Source organism: Equus asinus, chromosome 8 (genome assembly GCF_041296235.1).
Source record: "Equus asinus isolate D_3611 breed Donkey chromosome 8, EquAss-T2T_v2, whole genome shotgun sequence".
Classification (NCBI taxonomy): domain Eukaryota; kingdom Metazoa; phylum Chordata; class Mammalia; order Perissodactyla; family Equidae; genus Equus; species Equus asinus.
The window spans coordinates 58,453,085-58,475,894 of NC_091797.1; the positions used below are offsets into that span (position 1 = coordinate 58,453,085).

The following is a 22,810-nucleotide window of genomic DNA, read 5'->3' on the forward strand; positions in this document are numbered from 1 at the left end:
TTATTATTTGTAGCAAAAGCATCATAACAGAAGCGACTAGCATGTGCAAAGAGCTTTGTGTCCTTGAATCAAAAAGAGACCAGTCAGTGTGTCTAAAGCTGTGCAATCTAATACAGTAGCCCCCTGCCACATGTGGCTATTGAAATTGAAATTTTAATTAATAAAAATTAAAAATTCATTTCCTCTATTGTGCTAGTCACATTTCAAGTGATCTCAGGTGAGAACAGCAGAGGAGCCACCCCGTGGAACCCAGCTCATTGTGTTGATCCTATTTGACATACGTTCAAAAACATTACACTATTATTTGGCAGTGAAATGAAAAGGGCACAGATACAAATCAGCAGGACAAAAATTTGAATTTATCGAAGTAAATATTTGTTGTTAGAGAAATGACCACAAATCCATGTTTTCTTGCATATTTGTTGTAAAGAAATAATTTATTTCATTACATCAATCTTGTGTAAATAAAAAGGAAAATATGATTTAAAAATACATATCCAAATAAAGCTAGAACAGAGGTCTGTCAGATAATAAATATTTTTGGCTTTGCCGGCCACACTGTCTTTGTCCCAGCTGGTCAACTCTGCCATTGTAGTGCAAAGCAGCCATAGCCTATAGGTAACCAAATGAGCCTGGCTGTGTTCCAATCAAACTTTGTCTACAAGAACAGGTGGCAGACCAGATGTCGCCCTTGGGCTATAGTTTGCCAACCTTATTCTAGAAGAACCCCTTTAAAAAGTTCTAAGTAAAAATTTTGAGCAATAAGAAAGCACTGTCATAGTTTAATTAACGTTTGTATTTCTTAGTGATACAAAAAATTATGGGTCTTATAATCAATGATATTTTCAATTCAATAAACTACAGTGTACAGGTGTATATAAATGTGTAAGGAATATGATATCACGTAATCTGGCTTGATGGGAATGAATAGCCAGAAGTTAGCAAGTGAGTGATCATGCTTTAAAGTTTTGGGTGGCATTATAATTGAAACTCAGTTTGGTGGGACAATATGTGACATGACATACAGACCTTGATGAAATCTAATTAAGGTCTGGATTTAGAGTAAGATAAAATAAGAACTCATTGAGGATAAAATGAAAGCATTAGCATAAATTCATATGTTTCAAAGCCTCCTGCTCTGTTTCTGGAATAGCCCATACCTTCTGATATTCTGCTTATCACTGTTAGTTTTATGAAATGATAAACATTCAGCTTAAGCATGAAGATTGTCTTTACATTCTCCGTTACCAAGTGGGATGAGGGTAGCTTGGAAGGTAGCAAATGCTGGATTGTGGAGCAGAGAAAGCAAGAATGGCCTGATATCTCTGTTACAGAATGATGATTCTTTCAGAATTTACAGATTAGCAATGATGGGGATAAACAGTCTAGTGTGAGCAGAGAGGCTTCCTCTCATGGCAGTGACCAGACAGTGGCAAACAGTATGAAAAGCAATGATTACTGCCAACTGGAACAAATTACAGCTGCTAAAAGGGCCAGGTGCTCTAAATTCTAAAAAAGAGAGAGATTAACAAAACTACAGATGTTTACATAATGTTAGTCTTGTTTATACATATCAAGGGTTGGTGTAGATAGGGAGATGCTGTTCTGGGTGGCAGAGATTTTATCAGTCACTGATTGTTGTGGCCCTACCAAGTCCTTAGACCTGTTCAAGTCCTTCTGTTGAGAGTTAACAGTAAGTGCCCTGACTGACTGTGATAAACCCCCATTAGGTCTATCTTGTGGAGCAGTGTGGGTCGTAAATAGTCAACAGTCGACTTTGTAGTTCTGTTTGTGATTATCTTGTCTGTGGAGATGAGCTCCCCTAGAGCAAGGGCAGGCAATATTTCTGTGCTGCAAATAGATAAGAAAGCAAGAGGAACATTGTACTCGTCACTGATTGATGACCACTGCTTGGAAAAATGTCTTAATTTGTGGTGCTGCTACTGTTTGCTTTATTGAGAAAGAGAAAACCATTGGGCCAATGAGCTAGAATCCCCAGTGTCTGATGAGGCAACTTTAGGATTGTGTGGACCAATCGTCAATAGACCCTTGCTTCTGATTGAGTAACCTTCATAGAGATGGGGACTGGGAGGATTAGGCTCTTCCTTGTGATGAAAGAGGGAGGAAATGCTGAGGGCCACCCGCCCTGGGTGGGCCTGTGGTGGTGTACAGTGATTGTTGTAGGATGCTCTGAGACATAATGGTATGCTTCAGCTTCCCTTGAGTGAACTGCAACTGGGATTCCAGCAGCAGACTCCACAGGCTATCCGGAGTCCTATAGTTATTGGGATATGAGCTGTCTTAAAAACAAGGAGAGGCAACTAGAGGGAGATGGGATGTGAGGCTGGCGTCATTACTTCTTTTATCCACTGTACCTTTAATAAACAGGCTTCAGCCTCAAGACTCTGAATGTTGTATAGTGGGCACTTGGTTTGTCTGCCCAGCCTGTCTTTTCCGGAGAATGCTTTTCTGAGTCAAATCTTGAGATTCTGGTGAGGCCTTCCGTAGCCTTACTGACCACAGCTGATGACTGGTCTAGCAGTGGGCTTCAACCCAGCCTAAGCTATAGTGTCTGCCTCAGTTGATTTGTAGGAGTGATCTCATGACCTAAGTTGAACTCATCACTTTTTCCCTGGAGTTTTGAAGAAACTCAGTCCTTCTCTGGTGATGAAGCTGGGAGAGATGGGGCCCAGGAGCTGCTGTAGCAATGTTTCCTGCTATGGAATAAAGTTAACTTATGGAGAGAAGCAGATAGTCATGCTAGAGGGAGAGAGTCATGCAATGTTTTATTCTCTAGTTTTTCATTTTCTGCACCCCTGCTCTTTTCATAAATCACAAAGCTTCCAATACAATACCCTTATTGGTTCAATTTCCCTCCTTGGAACTCAAAATGTCCTAATTTAATCAAGTTCTTGATTTGGCCATCCCATGTGGGCAGGTTAGAAAAACTTGGGTGATGCTCTCCATTTTGATTCCTCTAGTTAACTCCCTCCTAGGCTGCATGTTCTTCTATTTCTACATTTTTCTCAGGGTAAGCTCATCCATTCTCATTCCGTTCTATTCTATTTGTTCTGTGCAAGAAGCCCACATTAAGTTTTGCAGCATGGGACTTATCTTTTGAGCTGCACATTAGGTGTGTCTTACTACTTACTTTATTACTCACCTTGGCTGCCAAATAGGCATTCCCAGTCACCATGTTTGTAATGGATTGTTCTTAGTTTTACCTGTGTTAATAAACGTCACATTCTCTCAAGCAGTGGTAAGTACTTGGGGCTCCCCGTTCTCTTAACATGGAGGGATTTGGAACCAGGAGAGGGAAGATGGACAACTTTATGAATTTACTGCTGTTACTGGAGGGTAAGTTTTGAGCTGCTGACTCTAGAGAAAGGTGGAAATTGGGGCTGCAGGGTGTTGAAGTACCCATCCACTTTAGTGAAGATCTGCCCCGGGCGGGTCGTGGAAGCTGACCTCTCTGCCGTGGCTGCCCTCACAGGTGCTGGGGCAGAACACTTTTGCAGCAGGGTTAAAAAAAAATTTTTTTGTAGTAAAATACACCTAACATGAAATTTACTATCTTAACCACTTTTAAGTGTACAGTTCAGTGGTATGAGTACATTCACATTGGTGTGCACCTGTCACCACCATGCATCTCCAGAACTCTTTTCATCTTGTGAAACTGACACTCTGTACCCAATAAACTATAACTGTCCGTTTCCTACTCCTTCCAGCTCCTGGCAACCACCACGCTACTTTCTGTCTCTATGGATTTGCCTATTCTGGATATGTCATGTAGAAGGCATCATACAATATGTGACCTTTTGTGTCTGGCTTCTTTCACTTAGCATAATGTTTTCGAGATTGATCCATCTGTAGCACATGTCAGAATTTCCTTCCTTTTTAGGGCTGAAGAATATTCCACTGTATGTACATGCCACATTTTGTTTATCTATTCATCCATTGATGGACACTTGAGTTGCTTCCATCTTTCAGCTGTTGTGAATAATGCTGCTATGAAAGCAGCAGGTTTTGAAAGCAAAGCAGTCTCTGAGAGTTCCATTCTGTTACTAGGGCATCTTGGAGAAACAGGCCTGAGCTCCAAGTAATGGGACCCTTAGCCATCAGTGTTCTCAACTCACAAGCACACTCCCCAAGTTGCCAACTGCTCATGGGAGAAGTCAGACCATTGCCACTTCAGAAGCCAGTTTCCCTGTCTCCTTTCTTCCTGGTGACCAATTCTGCTGAGAAGTGAGATTGATTTTCACAAAGCTCTCAGAGTTCAAGGGGTTTGTTTAAACGTTTCTCCTAGGATAACAAGGCTCTTGGCCTATGTGAATGTTCAACCATTTAGTGACTTTTGGCACAACAAGAAGGATCTGCTTTGCTTTCAGGTGACTTTCTTTCTTTACTTATGTATGAAATAGTTGGATTCCCCTCTCACGAAGGAAGATGGGGGAAAGAGCCTAATTTTATCTCTGGAGGGGCATTCCTTTATTTTAGGGCATCCCACAAAACATGTCTTCGGTTAAATGAGTTAGGCTTTGGCTGATTTTAAATGAGTGGTTAAATGAGTTTGATTAAATGGATTAGATTAGGAGTTAAGCACTATGAAAGAGCCACCTGTGAGTAAGGTGCCACTTGCAGAAGACTGAACTTTGTTCTAATATCATCTGCCTTCAGAGTGACCTGAGGCTATTCTTACTGCAAGTTCACAGGCTGGCCACAGGTCTGCAGCGTGTCCTAGGCAGGATCTATGACGAAAGTAGGGCACATATTCCAAAATGAAAGTTACTGGTTTTCTTATTGTTATTTTGTAGCATTTTCTTTAAAAGCTTGTAATTTGGGAGCAAATACCAATCTGGTTCCACTGGGACCGCAATATGAATTAGGACTCTCTCTTGAATCCTCAGTTATAGGCGTTTCACAGTAAGTGGATATGACCCCAACTGCAACTTGTTAGAAAATGTGCTGGAAGATTTATAGAGCCACTCTAAGTCACCAGGTCCATGGACACCACTATTACCAATAGTGACCGCAAATGAACAAGACATCGAGAAAACACAAAGTAAAACAATAACCCAAACAAAAACATCTTACGTTCCTGAGAAAGAAGGCTTTTTGGATTCTTTGGACTCTCTAAAATTAGTGCTTATTATGTAAGTTATGTGTTTTCTTCACTTTTCAATGTAAAAGTCATTATTGCAAGTGAATTTATCTATTCCCCTGCCCTATTCTTTGGCGCTCAGGCCTGTTTCTCCAAGATGCCCTGGTAACAGAATGGAACTCTCAGAGACTGCTTTGCTTTCAAAACCTGCTTCTTTCATAGGAGCATTATTCACAACAGCTGAAAGATGGAAGCAACTTAAGTGTCCATCAATGGATGAATGGTTAAACAAAGTGTGGTATGTACATACAATGGAATAGAATAATTTCTGGGAGAATGAAGTTTCAAGCTGAGCAGCTGCAGAAATTTATAGCACTACTTCATTTAATAACAAATATTATTAGACATGACACTTCTGATCTGCAAGGTGAATCAGGCATCTGATCACACCTGCAGAGGCTCATAAGCTAAGGGAAGAGAGAACCTCCCAAACTACTGAAAAACAAGATGAAATATAATATGTGCCCCCGAGACATGCAGAGTGTGGTGGAAGTTATAATGAGATCAAGGTGTAGAAATAAATCTCCATGTGAGGTAGTATATTTTATTTTATATTGTCTCAAATTGTACCTTAGTTTCACTTAACCATCTTTGATATAGCCAATAAGTGAGAATTTGGATGACTAGTGCACATTATGAGGGGATTTCCTTCAAAGTCATCAGTGGTCACTTCCTGATGAAATTTCATATATTCAAAGTCAAAGAGAAAGATCCTAAAAGATTCTATACAGAGAACAAGAGGGAAGAGATTACCTATAAAGGAAAAAGATCTCACTGGTAACAGATTTCTCATTAGTGACACGACGCTAAAAGTTATCAAAGCAAAGTTCCAAGGGAAGTTATTTAAAGATTTTATTTTTTCCTTTTTCTCCCCAAAGACCCCTGGTACATAGTTGTATATTCTTCGTTGTGAGTCCTTCTAGTTGTGGCATGTGGGACGCTGCCTCAGCGTGGTTTGATGAGCAGTGCCATGTCCGCACTCAGGATTCAAACCAACGAAACACTGGGCTGCCTGCAGTGGAGCGCACGAACTTATCCACTCGGCCATGGGGCCAGCCCCCAAGGGAAGTTATTTTAAATTCAGAATTTTCTGCCTAACTAATCTGTCATTCAAGAGTGAAATCAAATACGAGACCTCAAACAGTTTACACCATTTTCAGAATATTTATTAAGTAATTGCTCAAGGATATACCCCAACTCAATAAAATACGAATGTAAGAAAGAAATAGAATACGAGGGAAAAACAGCAAACAAAGAAGTTAAACTATTAGTTAAGTCTAAGTAGTTGTTGATGACATTGCTTTGATAACCATGGTTATTGTGAAGAAAACTTCCCTAAAAAGTAGATATAGACGTTGGATAAATATTGTGTATCTTCCCCTCCTGGCTTAATTCCTACGTATGACAGAAAAAAAAATTTTCTCTCTTAGAAAAGTTGTATATTTTTAGATATTATTAGTCATTGACAACATTGGAAAACAAAAGTAATATCAGAAGGTTCTTTGGAAGACGGAGAGCAGATGGGGCATGATTAAGAGAGTAAATCAAAGTTCAAAGCTTATGGCAGGTATGTGTGCTGGTTAGAACAGAAAGAGTCCCAGGATCTCATCAGGCTCAGAAGCAGAAGGAAGGCTCAGAAGGAAGAAGGTTGGGCCCTGGGGCAAATGTCAGAATAATTGATTGGAAAACTAAATTATGAGAAACGTGGTAAGTCAATGCTGTCTTTCATCTTCCACTTATGTTAAGCAAGAGGAAGGAGAGGCATTTGTCCTAAGTTGGAGCAACGAGTCTAGAGTCAGAGCAAGGGGACAAATCAGCCTGTGACCTATTTTATATTGCCCACAAGCTAACTATGGTTTTTACATTTCACATTTTTTAATTTAAAGTGTTAAAAAAAAATAAAGCAAAGAATTCATGACAGAGACCATATGTGGCCTGCGAAACCTAAAATGTTTACTATCAGCCCTTTACAGAAAAAGTTTCCTGGCCCTTGGTGTAAAAGGCTGGGAAGGAGAAACTATATAATATCTGAATGGCTAGTGCCACTCAGGAGGAATGAGAACAAAGACATAATGAAAGGGCGCAATGTCCTCTAGTTAAAGGCGTGTCTTGCCCTTTTCCCATTATCACAGGCTATGATGAACATAACTAGTGTCCACCGACAGGTGGGCAAGGAATCTTAAAAATAAGGAAGAAGACATACCAAGAAATACCAAAAACAATTGTTGAAAACTAAAACATGAAAGAGAAACTCCCAATTCAATAAACAGAAGTACTAATACCTAAGAAAACAGTTAATAAACAAAAGACAACTGAAGCAGAAGCATAGAGACATCTAGTTTTGGTCCCTATAATTTGTAAATTAGTAGTGGGATCAGTTTGTAAAGTTCTGTTAATAAGCCTGTTGTGATTTTTATTGGAACTGCATGAAGTTTATAAATTAACTTGGGAGAATTGCCATCCTTAAAATGTTGAGTCTTTCAATCCATGAAAATGGTATAGCACTCCATTTTTAAGTCTTTTATAAAATTTATAAATTTATCTGTTAAGGTCTTGTACATCTTTTGTTAGATTTATCCTTAGTGACTTCTGGTTTCTTATTGCTTAAAATATTCTCTGCTGGTATATATGAACACCATTCACTTAAATATAATCTTATATTGAGCAACTTACTGATGTTATTTATTGATTCTAGTAGCTTTCCTGGAGACTCTTAGCTTATTTTCGATTTAGACAATCACACTGTCTGAAAATAATGGCAAATTAATTTCTTTTCTGATTGTTATACCTTATTTCTTTTTCTTACCTTATTCAACTGGCTACAATTTCCTTTAAAATGTTAAATATAAGAATGGTAGTGGGCATCCTTATTGCAGACTTTAAAGAAAATTCGTCTGAGACTCCACCTTCCACTAATGTGTTTGTGGTAGGTTTTTGATAGGTAGTTGTAAATTCAGCTTATCTGTGAGTTTTCTCATTTAGCTTCATCTCCTTTGCATCTTTGGAACCAAACCAGGTCCATAGACATTCGTACTGCTGGTCCAGGCACCCTTATCTCATTAGCGTAAAAAATGGGAGGGTTTTTGGTTTTATACCTCTGAGAGTGTCTCCTCCCCTTGGAAAAATCTGCTTTGCTAGCTCTTTCTGAGATTTGTAGAAATAAACATCCCCTCTCTGCTTCTCACGTGCACCACCATTTTATCTTCACTGCTTTGGAAGCCCTTCCACATACGTCATTATTTAGAGTTTCAATTTCTTCTGGTTTCATTGAAGTTAGAGTTTCTAGTTCTCATTCTCCTTGTGGCTTTTGGATATTATCCATGAAAGGGGATTACTAACATTTAATTGACATCCAATAAAAACCACAGCAGAATTGTTATCAGAACTTTATAAGCTGATCCTAGTACTAATTTGCAAGTGTAAGGACCAAAAATAGCCAAGAAAATTTTGAGCATAACTAAAATTATTGTACTGCTATTAGAAAAATAGACCAGTGGAAAATAATAGCTTAGAAACTGGCCCAGGAACTTAGAATAGAAAGTAAATAGCACTAGAAATAAGCACTGTGCAAAAAATGGTATGGGAAACATTGGCTACCCAAATAGATAAAGATAATGTTAGATTTATTACTTATACCTTCCAAATAATTTCCAATATATTAAAGTGGTAAATGTGAAGATCAAAAACAGCAAAACTGTTAATAGAAAATATGGGAGAATGTCTTTATGATCTTGGAGTAGGTAAGGATTTCTTAAAGAAGGCTTAAAATGTACAGACCAGTATGGTACAAGTTTGGCTAGAGTAGGGAAAAGAGTGGGTGAGAAGCACAAAGTGAGGAGAGAGGGGCAGGGGTTGGGCAGATACTATGGCAACCTGCAGGCGTTAACTTGAGTGAAAGACTTTTTGGCAAAGTGTTAAAAGTACTTCAAGCAGGAAAGTTTACTCATCGGATTAGTGTTTTCAGATACAGTTGGCCCTCTGTTTCCACAGGTTCCGCATCCTTGCATTCACCCAACCACAAATCAAAAGGTCTACAATAGCTGTAACTGTACTGAACATGTACAGACTTTTTTTTCCTTGTCATTATTCCCTGAACAATGCAGTATAATGACTATATACATAGCATTTACATTGTGTTAGGTATTATAAGTAATCTAGAGATGATTTAAAGTATATGGGAGGATGTGCACAGGTTATATGCAAATACCACGCCTTTTTATATAAGGGACTTGAGCATCTGTGGATTTTGGTATCCTGGGGGGTCCTAGAACCAATCCCCTGCAGATATCGAGGGATGATGTTATTACCCTGGCTGCTACATGGATCACAGCGGGTCAGGAAGAGATATTAGGAGACCATTTAGGAAGCAGTTGCAGTGGAGCAAACAATGAAGGTGGCTTGGATTAGAATGGCTGCAGAGTGAATGGTGAGAAGAGGATGATTTCAAGAAATAAGTAGGCTATAGAACCAGCAAGACCTCGTGCTTGATTGGATTTGTGGGGTGAGGGAGGAATCGGGGTTATCTTAGGATGTGTTGATTTTGAGGTACCATTGAGACATCCAAGAGGAGATGTGGGGTAACCAGTTGGATGTGTATGTTTGGAGCTTTGAAAATATATTTGGGCTGCAGATTTAAATTTGGGAGTTATTGTGCATAGGTGGTAATTAAAGCCACAAGGGTGGAGAAAATCACTGAGTGCAGGGCACACACTGTGGCCCTGGGCCAACCATCTGTTTTGTACAGGCCACCAGCTAAGAATCATTTTTACATGTTTAAATGATTGGGGAAAAATTCAAAAGAAGAATATTATTTCCTGACGTGAAGATTATGTGAAATTCAAATTTTATGTCTATAAATAAAGTTTTATTGAAACATGGCCACACTCTCTCATTTGGTACCTTTCAGGCTATGATGGCAGAATTTAGTTATTGTGATGAAGACACAGAGACTGTGTGGTCAGCAAAGCCTAAAATATTTACTCTATGGTCCTTTACAGAAAGTTTGCTGACCTCTGACTTGGACAAAGACTATAGAATTAGAAGTAAAGAGGGCCTCAGGCCACCTTGTGTTAAACGTTCAAATCAGTGGTTTATTAAAAGACAATGAACTGACAAAGGAAACTAAGAAGTTGCCAGAGAGGACAGCCAGAGAGTGTGGTAGCACTTGGCTGGAGGGTGACCACTTGATTTATCATTAATGTCCTTAGGAAATCAGTTTGAAAGAAAAAGTGAAGGGAGGATTAGTGGCAGGATCCAGATGAGGTAGGTTGAGGGGAGTGGCATGAGAGGAATTGGAGATGGCAACTGTTGACAGCTCTTCCAACAACTTCAGCTGGATGGGAGAAATGGGATGGCTGTATCAGGAGTGGCAAGAAGGCTTGGACAAGCTCTTATTTATTTTTTATTTTCTTCATTTTTGTTTGTCTTAAGGTGGAAGAGACTTGAGTATATTTAAATGTGAAATGAAAGAAGCCATTAAAATGTGGTAAGCCTTAGATTTAGTAAAGATCATCATTAGCACAGATTTCCTGAGAAAGAAGTTTCCTTGAACATGTGTAGCTTTTGCCTGTCTTAAAATATGTGCATCCAGATTCTTTTCTCTCAGCCTACGAGTTTTTTTAACCGACCTCCACCTCACCCTTGTTTCTTCTGGTCCAACCTCCCATTTATTCTTCAGATCTCTTTTTGTCATTTCCTTAATGAGGCCTTTTTTTGACTCACCCTGCCCCCACACAATCTAAGTTAGACCCCAGCTGTCTGAATGGGTGAAGAGATCCAGCGCATAGATAGAGGAAATGACCATGGAAGGGAAGGATTCTTCACTGTTGTAGGAAAAAAAGAATGTGTGCAAATTCAGACAGGAAGCTGAAAGAGTTTCCATCTGATTGCCTTTATTTACTCTGGGAATTTGGAGGCGAGACTATTTGCAGAAAGTAAGGTTGTCCAGGGAGGGTAGAGGTTTGAGAAGAGTGGAGAAAGTTTGAAATAGTCATTGCATGTAGTGGAAATGTGCTGACACAGCCACCAGCAAAACAACCAGTTAAGGAATTACCCCATCCCCGCCCATGAAGTTCCCTCTTTCAGGAAGCCCCGGAAAACCTAAATAACTGACCTTTTGAGTGACCCTGCGTCTCCCTTCCTGACCCTCGTTCCTGCTCTTCTGCTTTAAATTAGCCAATAAAGAGTGAACCCATGAAACCTTAGACTTCTCCCACTTGGATCCTGATCAAGGCAGAGCCCGAGGTCCGCACTCTGTCTCTCTACCTGAGAACATTCTGTGTGCCCTTGGGGCGTGCCATGTACCCTCCAGAACTTGTGAGTAATAAATCTTGTTCCTTAAGCTTCCCTGATGGTTTTTGCTGAAGTGTGTCCTGCAATTATAATAAGAATCACTGGGGCCAGTCCAGCCACAACATCAGCCCCTGTGTGTGATACAGTTGAGTGAGTGCCTTAGGCATTGCTAGCTGATAGTGTCACTATCAATAGTCTGGGACTGACACCACAATAGCACTTACTACAAACATGGCCCCAAAGCCTCCTGAGCATCATTGCTCTAGTCTGTGAAATATTAGATTATAAGTTCTTTCTTATATCTCACATCAGATTAGTATTATTAGCACAGAACTGAATTTAATGTTTTAAACATTTAAATATAATTTCATAACTAATAAAGAAAAACTAGAAAAGATTCTACTTCTTCATAGTTTATTCACATGTTTACTATTGCTTTTAAGAGAAACACTCATTCAACAGTAAACATTTAATTTAACTATATATAAGGAATTTAGGGCATTGAATAAAGTTTAGTCTCTTCTAAAAGGATTCCCAACCTGGATATGGAGAGAAATAGATATTAAATATATAATGTGATAAATCCAATTATAGAGGAATAACAAAAGTGAAATGGAAATAGAAGGGAAGGAGTGATTATTCTGCCTGGGAGAGTCAGAGAAATGATATCCTTAGATAGTTCTGTTTATTTTAATCCTGCTCAAATACCTCTGTTATGGAACCTTTTCTGGCTAAGGCAGTGTAGTGTGAATGGAAAGGAAAGATCTGATATGAGAAATGTTCCTTGGGGCTGCCCTGGTGGCTAGTGGTTAGATTTGCATACTCTGCTTTGGTGCCCTGGGGTTCTCGGGTTCAGATCCCAGGGGCCAATCTACACACAGCTCCTCAAGCCGGGCTGTGGCAGCATCCCACATATGAAAAATAGACAAAGATGGGCACAGATGTTGGCTCAGTGGCAATCTTCGTCACCAAAAAAAAAAGAAAGAAAGAAATGATCCTTGTTTAGAAAATTGTGAGAATCAATGGAAAGGGAAGAAGAATGCAGGATGTCTCAGAACATTCTGCCTTGAACAAAGACAGATGAATGAAAGAGGAAGTGTAGTTTGGGAGTATGTGGGTAGATTCTCCTGGGGATATGTTCAGGGACAGTTAAAAGAAGTGAATCTGTCTGAAGTCAGTTATGAATTTTAGTATCCTAAAAGGGAAAAAACCAGACATTATATGTCTCCTGATTCATGCAAGAGCTTCCTCTTGCCCTCTTAGCCAATTGAACCTTAATTTAATCAAACTTTTAGATCTGATTTCTAGTCTACAGGAAATGTGTGAAATAGAGAAGCAAGTTAAAACAAGAAAGCAATCAGCCAAATCTAGAATGTGGGATGTTCTGCCTGACAAAGGAGCTGATGTAGAAGAAAAGAAACCTAAAAGAGATTCAAGAGACATCGTAAACAAATTCAATGGATGAAATCTGTTCAGGTCCTCATTTCAACAAACCAACCAACTGTATGAATTTTTTTAGGCAATTAGTTTGAATTTGAACTGTGCATTCAATTATATTAAAGGACTATTGCTATTTTGTTACATGTGGTAGCAGCATTATGTTGAATGAGAAAGTTGTGTATTTTTTTTCTTTTGATGTGCATGCTGAAGTTTTTAGGGGTGAAAAGACAATAGCTCAGGATTTGCTTTAAAATACTGAAGTTAGGGGCTGGCCCCGTGGCCTAGTGGTTAAGTTTGCGTGCTCTGCTGCAGGCGGCCCAGTGTTTCGTTGGTTCAGATCCTGGGCACAGACATGGCACTGCTCATCAAGCCACGCTGAGGCAGCGTCCCACATGCCACAACTAGAAGGACCACAACGAAGAATATACAACTATGTGCCCGGGGGCTTTGGGGAGAAAAAGGAAAAAATAAAATCTTTAAAAAAAATATTGAAGTTAAAGGAAATATGAAGGGCAATAATGCAATCAAGTAAAGCATTTTATGGATGATTGTTAAAGTTGATTGATAGGATTATGGGGGTTCATCATAGTCTATTTTTAAAGTACATTCAAAAGTTTTTACATTAAAACATTAAAAATAAATTGCACCAGGAAAAAACCTGGCCATGGAGCTGAGGAGAGAGGTGGGACTAATGATAGAAATACAGATTTGAAAGCTGTCTTGGGGCAGGGTTCTTGGTGTACATGGTATGTTTGCACCATTTAAAGTGAACAGCTGCAGATTTATAGCATGAATCAAGGGTGACCCTGAAGGACTGTGGTGAAAGAAAATCCTCCAATAGGCAGAACTTTGAGTACATTTGGTAGTCCACTCTTTCTGCAGGGAGAGATGGCCAAAGTGTGGATCTACACTCAGTACACAGGCAGTTGTATAGTTGGGCTGGGTGTTAGGGACTTGAAAGATAGGATTGGGAGATTGGTGACAAGGAAGTTTGGGGGAGAGGTATATAGATAGATCTTTCAGAATGGGCATAGACTATGATATTTGGGTCCCATGTGAATGCTCATCAAATGGCTTACACTGCAGAGAAGGCTTTTAATTATCAGGTGAAGCAAATGACACATTCTGTATATATCAGCCTGTCACTCTCCCCAGTCACCTCATCGTTTCCTCAATGAGCCAATGAACAAACTATGGTGAAAAGAATGGAAGCTATGCATGGCCTCAACAATATGAACTTTCCATTGCCAAGGCTGACCTGGCCAATGCTACTGCCGAATGCCTAATCTGCTAACAGCTGAGAACAATGCTGAGCCTTGCAATGGTGCTATTCTCTGACGGAACCAGCCAGCCACCTGGTGTCAGACTGAGTACCCTGGACCCCTTTCATCACTGAGTGAGTAGAGATTTGCCCTCACTGGAATAAATACACATTCTGAATATGGAATATGGATTTGCCTTCCCTGCCCGTTAGGCTTCTGCTAGAACCACAATCCATGGACTCACCAGATGACTTATTCATCATCACGCCACTTTTTACAAAGATTGAGGAACTCATTCTTATCTTTCTGATCAAGGAACTCATTTCATAACAAAGTAAGTTTAACAGCTAGCTCATGTCCATAGAATTAACTGGTCTTGCCGCATATATCATCAAGCAGAAGGGGCTGACCTGGCTGAAATTTGTAATGGCTTCCTGAAGGCTCAGCTCCAGCTGCAGTTGAGAGACAACACCCCAAAAGAATGGAGTTTTCTTGTACAGGAAACTCCTGTATATACTTTGAATCAGAGATCAATATATGATGCTGTCTTCTCCATAGCCAGAATACATGGGTCTGGGAATCAAGGATTGATTCCCACAGAATTTTTACTTTCCATCCTGACAACTTTGAATTCTGCGGGTTTGGAGGTCTTTGTTTCCAAGGGGGAATGCTCTCTCAATGGACAATGGTGCCACTGAATTCAAAGATGAGATTTCCACTTGGCTGTTATGGTCCCCTTATGCCACAGAACCAACAGAGAGAAAAAATGTCACTCTAAAAAAAGTGTCATTTTATTGGCTGGAGTGATTGCAATTCTCCAGAAAATTGCATTGCTCTACCCAGTGAACTCTATCTGGAACCCAGAGAATTCTTTGGGGGCATCACTTAGTATCTCCATGCTCGATAGTAAAGGTTAATGGAAAACTATAGCAACCGAAAAGAGGCAAGACATTTAAGGATTTATATCATTCACGAATGAAGATTTGGATCACCCCACCAGGTAAAGAACCCTGACCAGCTGAAGTTCTGGCTGAGAGCAAGGGAAATATGGAATGGGTCATGGAACTGTGAATGAATTTGAGAAATAAATGATATAGGCAGTGATAGATGCAATAATGTTTATACTCTCTGTCTCCTCATTTGGAGGAAGCATGAGGTCTTCTTACTTATACAAAGTGTAGCTATATCTTGTTGGATGGAAACATAGAGTTGTTTCATTGTTATATGGGAGTGTGTGCAGAGAGTGCACATGGAAACTGAATAGCCAAAGGGGTGGACTGTGCCAGATATCAATATCCTGGCTCTCAGCTTCAAAGGCATCCTTTATGATACTAGAACTGGACCCTGTAAACATTTCTCCTTTGTCAGCTCATGCAACACCAAGTTTTGTCAGTAAAGGGCACTAGAAGGGCCCTGCAAGAGGAAAGGCTTTCTCTTTCTTGTTCTGATGGCCTTTTTCCCTGATTTTGTGGTATGTGGGACACCCAGTAGTGCTCACTGTCCAGCAAATTTCATAGGCAACCCAATGCTAGGCTTCCCAGACAATTCTGATACTACCCCAGAGGTAGGTTCCTAGTGCATTTCAGTGGCACCCCAGTGGGTAATATCCCAGTGAGTTTCAGCAGCACCTCAGGGAGACTGAAGGACACCAACAGTGCTTACATTTTAGTGAATATCGCGGGCATCCCAACAAGCGGCTTCCTAGAGAATTTTGCCAGCATCCTAGTGGATGGCTTCACAGCAAGTGTCAGTGGCACCATGGGACTTCCCATCAATTTACAGTGGGAGCCTAGCATATGGCCTCCCAGTAAATTTCGCTGGTATCCTAGCAAGTGACTTCCCAGTGAGTCTTGCTAGCACCCCAGTTGGTGTTTTCTTGCTTGCCAGCCCAGTCTGTGGCTCTGTAGCAAACTTCTTGGGCATTCAGTGGGCCTCAGCCACATCATCTTCAAGAAGTTCTGAATCTCCTTTTTCCAAGTTTGGGGAAAGACTTTTTCCAAGTTTCCAAGTAAACTCCTTGGCAACTCTGCCTAAGGCTTAGGGATCATGGCTGTTTTCTACTTCTGCTATTTCTTTATTCTTTAGAGTTCGTTACCCCTTAGTAGTTAATCCCTTGTTACTAGGTAATACTTCTTTATATTAAATTTTTCTATTCACATTACAAATGTGATTTCTGTCTCCTAACTGAACCCTGACTCATACACAAATTAAAGTGTGAGAAAAAATATATCAAAGAAAGGCAAACTAAAATCAAGATAGCTCATGATCTTAATATCAAATAAAGTTGAATTCAGGACAAAAAGCCTCAAATGATATGAGATGCAATTTAACGAAGATAGAAAACTTAACATCTCTGCCCCAATAGCAGCGTCAACATTCATGGTGCTAAAACTTAAAAGGAGAAATAAAGTTGTAGGAAGTTTTAATTCACCGTTATTAAGAATTGATAGATTCAGTAGGTAGATCTCAAAAGAATGTGTAATACCTAAGTAATATACTAAATAAGATATATTTAATTTCTACAAGTATATATAGAAAGTGATACCTTGAAAACCAATAATACACATTTTTTTAAGTGTCCATAGAACAATTGCCAAAACTTATTATATATGAGGCCACAAAGAAAATCTCACCTTCCCAAGTAGAGATAATGCAGGTAACAGTCTGTGAGCAAATGGAGTAAATAGTAAAATTAAATATTAATCTTAAAAACATATGCACAATGGAAATTTAAAAATGCACCTAAAACTCTAAAAACACTTTTTCTTATACAGCTCTTCAAAGAGGAAAGCAAAATTACAATTGCGTAATATCCTGAAAGTAATCATGATGAAAGTCCAACTTATCAGAAACTATGGAATATACCCAAAGTAGTAACCAGAAGAAATTATAGTTTTAAAAAGTAAATGAAAAAAGGCAACCAATGTAAAAAAGTTAGAAAAAGAGCACCAAAACAAATTTCATAAAAGCAAAATGCAAGAATTAATAATGACAACTTGAAATTAATGAATTGGAAAAGAGAAAAATGGCAGAACTAATAAGTAAATCCAAGGGGGAAAAAAAAGAGGAAAGGCATAAATACACAAAACACGAATTGATAAGTAGGAAGAGCCATGGATACATAGGGAACTTCAAAGTCTTTTAAGAAATGCCTTTGTTCAACTGTCACCAAATGAATTTGAAAATTTGGATGGAACTGATGATTTTCCAGGAAAATATAATTTATCAAAACTGACTGCAGAAGGGGTGAAAAATCTAAGCAGACATTAGTATGGAAAAAGTAGAGAGAGAAAGCTACCCCCTTACTAACAAACAAGTAGAAATCACCAAACACACACCTAAAACATTTCTTATTAAAGCTAGGAACAAGATAAAAATTCCTATTATCAATACTATTATTTTATATTATCCTGGAGATAATTGTTAATTTAGATAAGATAAAGAAATTAACATAATTGGAAATTTGGGAAGTTTATCATTTGCTTGCAGATTATGATTGAATAAATGGAAAATCTAAGATAATCAACTGAAAAACTGTTAAAATGAATGTGAAAATTTAGTTATATGGCTGGGTTCAAAAAATAATATTCAAAAATTAGACTTCATAAGTAAAATAAACACATAACTAAAAATATGATCCCATGTAGCATAACTGCCAAAAAAGAGAAATATCTGGGATTAAAGTTTAAAAATCTTTTTACTTTAGAAAACTTTAAACACATAAAATAATTAATACTTGTATACCCATCAGCCAGGGTCAATAATTATCAAAAGAGAGCCAATCATGATTTCCTTCCTCACTTACCCTCAGATTATTTTGAAGCGAATGTGTGATGTTGTGTTATTTAATTCTTAAATATTCAGGATGTATCTTTAAAAGACAAAGACATAGATTCTCTGGAATATGGGATCTAACATAGGTGTGGGGAAGAGAATTCCTAGGATCAGAGCTTGATGATAGGCCCAAGGGGAGAAATGTCTAGACTCGGAAGGAAAAAGGAGCTGGTAAAGAGTTGAACGCTTGAAAAATAATGATATTTATTTGACAGATTAGTTTAAGCATTCTGGAAATATTAGTGATAAGTATATATAAAAATAAGTAAGTAAGGGATGAAAGACCTGCAGCAATCATTAACCTCAGGAAAAACAAAATATTTAGGAGAAAGTAAATGTAATTATAGTAGAGTTCTTGTCAGTTATAAATTATAGCTTCATAGTTATAATAATATAAACATTGACAATTGATTTAAAATCATGGTTTTAAAAAGATGAGTGAAGGAAAATTTGTGGGTAAAGGATGAAAACGTAGTTCTCAACAATTATAACAGGATATTGATTTTTTTAAAAAAAAATATGGAATGCTTCACGAATTTGCACGTTATCCTTGTGCAGGGGCCATGCTAATCTTCTCTGTATCGTTCCAATTTTGGTATACGTGCTGCTGATGCGAGCACAGGATATTGATAATTAATGTTAAAATCTGATATGTCAAGAAATGATAGTATAGACATATTATTTATATTGAGGTAACAACAGGAGAAACAGCTGAAAATATGATAATAGTTGCCTTTGGTAATTGGGACTGCATGTGAGGAGAGGCATGGCCCTCAATTCTTCATTAGACTAAGCCTTTTAATGATGTTTGATTTTAAAACCACAATGATATATTACCTTGGTTAAGAAGTAAAAATTAATAAGAAATGAGGAGGGAAACACACACACGGAATCAAGTGAAATCCAGAAAAGTTCATCAGGACTGTAGGTATATTTCATAGGTATCTTCGGAGCACTGGAGTAACTGAATGGCTATTTTATTAAAAAGAGCAAAATGGACAAATTCCCTTGTAAGGACAGTGTAAGCTGAAGCAAAGTGGATTTTGAGTTGATTTGGCAAGGGACCCTTCTTTCTACGTGTTTTTAGGACAAAAGACAGTCTACGAGCATATTTGATCCTTTCGGCAGATCTCAAAGTGGACACTAAGTGAGGAGTAATGTTTTTCCCATTCAATGTTTTCAAATACTGCACTATCTGCTTATTTGTTTTTAGGGGGAAATTGTGACCACAGATTTTAATGAAGTGTCTCCACTGAACGTCTGAAGCTAGAAGATCTCCCGTGCAGGCGGGGACAGTCTGGAGTCTGGATATTCCCCTGTGAGTAATATACTCAGACTTTGATGATATCAAAGTGTTTGGGAAGCAGTTCAATAATTGCCCCACAGCAATTTCAAACTCATTTGTGGCCTTCTTATCTATGTGAATGCAGTAGACATTTTGAGGCACGTAAATAGGTTGGAGGGAGCCATTCAGACATATCAAAATCTTGATTGATGGTTGTTACGTATACCAAAGGGAATGCAGCTTCTTCTATAGGTGAAAGAATTGCGATATAGTTGCTCTCCGTCACACAGTAAGGGCAAGGATCCGTTCTAAACTTTGTGGATAATGTGCTCAGCAACATATGCACCATCTTCCCATTTAGGGCTGCATTACAGGCTTGTGGTAGGGAAAGGATTGATCTTCCATATCCTCCCTCTGACCACTGGTTGCTAAGCTTGCATGTTGTACAGTATACTGTGACCATGATTATAATTTGAGCAGTAATGACACAAAGATAACATCTGCAAAATTTCATTTTTGTTTTTGACAGCTTGGGATGGGGGTGGAGGGGCGAAATCTTTCTTTGAGGGTTAAAAAAACAAAAAAATCAACTTCAAAAACATTTCACTTCTCAGAAGTCTCTAGATTTGGCCACTCTATCAGTTGTACTCACTTTTCTAGATCCAGTTTGCCTATTGCTCTCCTGTGTTTTGATTCCAGGCCATTCCGTGGTAAAGCATTATTTTGTGATGCTTCTAACTTCCTGCTCTGTGTTTATTCTGGTCTCTTTTGGTTAATGCAGCCTCATACAGGCTGAGTTACCAAGGCCACACAGTGTCTCCTTTCCTGTTTCTATTGTTGAATCAGCTGATTTGTCATAATTGTGTCCAGGTACATACCTCTCTGTGTCGTCCCCACCTTTTTGGCTAACTTCTTCCTCAGTATGCCCATCTAGGTATATTCTAGCAATTTCCCATCTAGTTTATCACTCCTGGCCCTTTAAGTGGGAAGATCCTTCCAGGTTTCTGTCCTTTCCAGTTAGAGTACAGCACCATTAGGTAGGGCCAGGTCTTAACGGTTTTTATCTAAAGTGCTCAGCATAATACCTGGCACATTTAGGCCCTCAGCAGATTCTTCTAATGAAACACTGAATGGGGTGACTCACTTTCCTCATTCATTCAGCTTTAGATTTTGAATCTCCTCACAATCTGCTGTGGATTTTGGAGGAGACAGAATCTCATGTAAACTGTGGGTTATGGATGATTAAGGACTAAGTTTTAACATTATGATACATTACTTGTCTATAGCAGTAATTTTGAATATTCATACATTTTCAAATGATTGCATTCACAGGTAGATTCACATATCTTCATATATCACTCACTAGTGAATTTTCTAGATAATTAAAGCACATTTCTTTATGGACCAACTCTCTCTTTTAATTGTTAATAGTTTTTCTACAAAGTAGTATGTTCTATCTGCCTTTAATAAGCTATATTAAAAACAAGTGTTTCTTGATGAGCCCCCAGAATCACATAAGGAATATTATATTATCATACTATTAGAAGTCCTTATCTCTACCTATCCTTTTCACTTGAGCCATTTTTATCTCCTTTTTCTGCCTCCTGATCTTTCTATGATATTGATGGCAGTGTCAGTAACAAAAACAAACTCACTGAGTTATTTTTAGGAGCCAGTCACAGTACCAAGGGCTTTACATTTATTACAAAGTTTAATCCTCACAACCTCTCTGTGAGGTATCATTATCCTTCCTTTACAGTGAGGGGACAAAGCTGTGAGAGAAGTTCCACATCCAGGTCACGCAGCTACTAAACGGCGGAAGCAGAAATCAAATGAGAGTCTTTCTGATCCCACAGGCAATGCTTTAATATTACCTACTGTAGGATGAGAACCCTTGCAACTCAGCATGGTAGAACATTAACTATTCGAGATTTTTTTAAAAAACAGTCCAATCACCTTTAGCATTTAGCTCATTCAGCTTTGAGTGAAGACTTCAGTAGTTTACAGAAGAATATAAAGGGGGGGGATGTTTTTCTCCACAGAGGGGTGTGTGTGTGTGTGTGTGTGTTTGTGCGTGTCTGTCTGTCTGATTTCTTGACTCTGGCATGTATAGCCAAAAATGCTAAATAAGTAGACTCTAGATTGGTGAGAAGTTTCTATAAATTGGTATTTGGTTTTCAAACAGTCTCAACCCAGGGTATATAAATGCTAAACCTTTTCCCCACAGCAGTCATGGCCCCCAGATGTGTTGTTTTAGGTCTTCCTTTCAGATCTTCCTTTCCTTCTCCATGTCAGATTCCATAATTTTCAGGTCAACTTCAGTTATCCATCCCTTCAGATCTCAGTAAGTAGCCCGAATCAGTCCTTCTCTCCTGGGGGCACTATGAAGCCTGTGTGGAGATGGTCCTCTCCTTACTACACAGGAAGCAACAGATCTGCTTTGCCTTAATAGCAGGTTGTGTTAGTGATTTTGGAAGGGAGCCAGCATTTGATCTTGGCTTCATTACTCCTCCCCACTCAGATTTCTAAATTCTCCTTATCATGTTGTAGGGCTTTTAGTATGTTTATTATTTACTTCAGTGACTTTGGGCCTTAACATCAAAAGGCTGCCATTGATTGCGACACTTGACCCAGACTGTTTAGACGTCATGGTAGGTAACTCTCTGCCAGGAGCTATGGGAAGTTATTCAGAAAGCATGGCCTTACATTGTACACAAACTTACACATAGTTATTTCATTTAAATTATTTCTCAACCCCCCCAATCAAAAATCAAAAAACCGAAAACAAAACCAAAATTCCATCTGCTTAAAAGCTCCCATCTCATTCCAGTTTACAGCTTCCTGTCCTCTGCCTGACCAGGTTCCTGGGTCGAGAGAAGCTGAGTGTGGTGGGAGGTGGGGGTCTGTTCTTTGATTCCCCCTCAGCTTTCCTCACTCTGAGTGTGTGGGTTAGGAGAAGGAGAGGACACGTCGTCTGACTCTGGGACATTCCTGCCCTCTCTCTCCTCGAGAACAGACGAGTGTCTCTTACTAATCTGGCTGTTGCTGTGGCCCTTTGCTGGCTGTGGCTGCTTCTGTTTCCACCTCCAACTGGCTGTACATTACCTACTGCATGGCAGGTCACCAGCCCCTCTCTCTTTGAGGTGTCGTGTGTATTCTTGGGAGAGCCTGGCAGCCTCCCTATCACCCAGGTTCTCTGAGCTGAGAGGTCTGACACCACTCAAACTTTTCCATAACTGATTGGGTACTCTTTGGGCCAGGAGGCAAGTCCTTGTAGATAAAATTAGAGCAAAACTAAGCAAGTCCAATTTCCTTCCTTTGTGACCCCTGGAGCTAAGGGAATCTTATGCGTCATTGTTATACCAAACACTTGCTCCTCTCTCTGCTTCAGTGCCTCTCTCAGCCCTGCCTCCTCTTTCCAGTTCTTTTCCTGTTTGCCTAGATGAAGGGCAGAGCCATTAAGTTCGCTCCTTAGGCAAAGATCTAACCAGGTAAAGAGATGGAAGTCTTCCCTTTGTGCACACCTTCTGCATTGTC

The 22,810-nt window shown here is 39.2% G+C and overlaps 2 non-coding genes across 3 annotated transcripts in view; one reads left to right on the forward strand and one right to left on the reverse strand.

The window, feature by feature from the left end:
• The window catches only part of LOC106833242 (uncharacterized), a 68,780-nt gene that overhangs the window by 22,513 nt on the left and 23,457 nt on the right, over positions 1-22,810 (forward strand). For both annotated transcript variants that reach the window (XR_011505217.1, XR_011505216.1), the window contains exon 7: positions 19,202-19,306. This is a non-coding gene — a transcript (uncharacterized protein). The remainder of the gene's footprint in view (positions 1-19,201; positions 19,307-22,810) is intronic.
• Positions 18,502-18,608, reverse strand: LOC123287514 (U6 spliceosomal RNA). Its single transcript, XR_006530837.1, has one exon. It is a non-coding gene; the product is annotated as a U6 spliceosomal RNA (small nuclear RNA).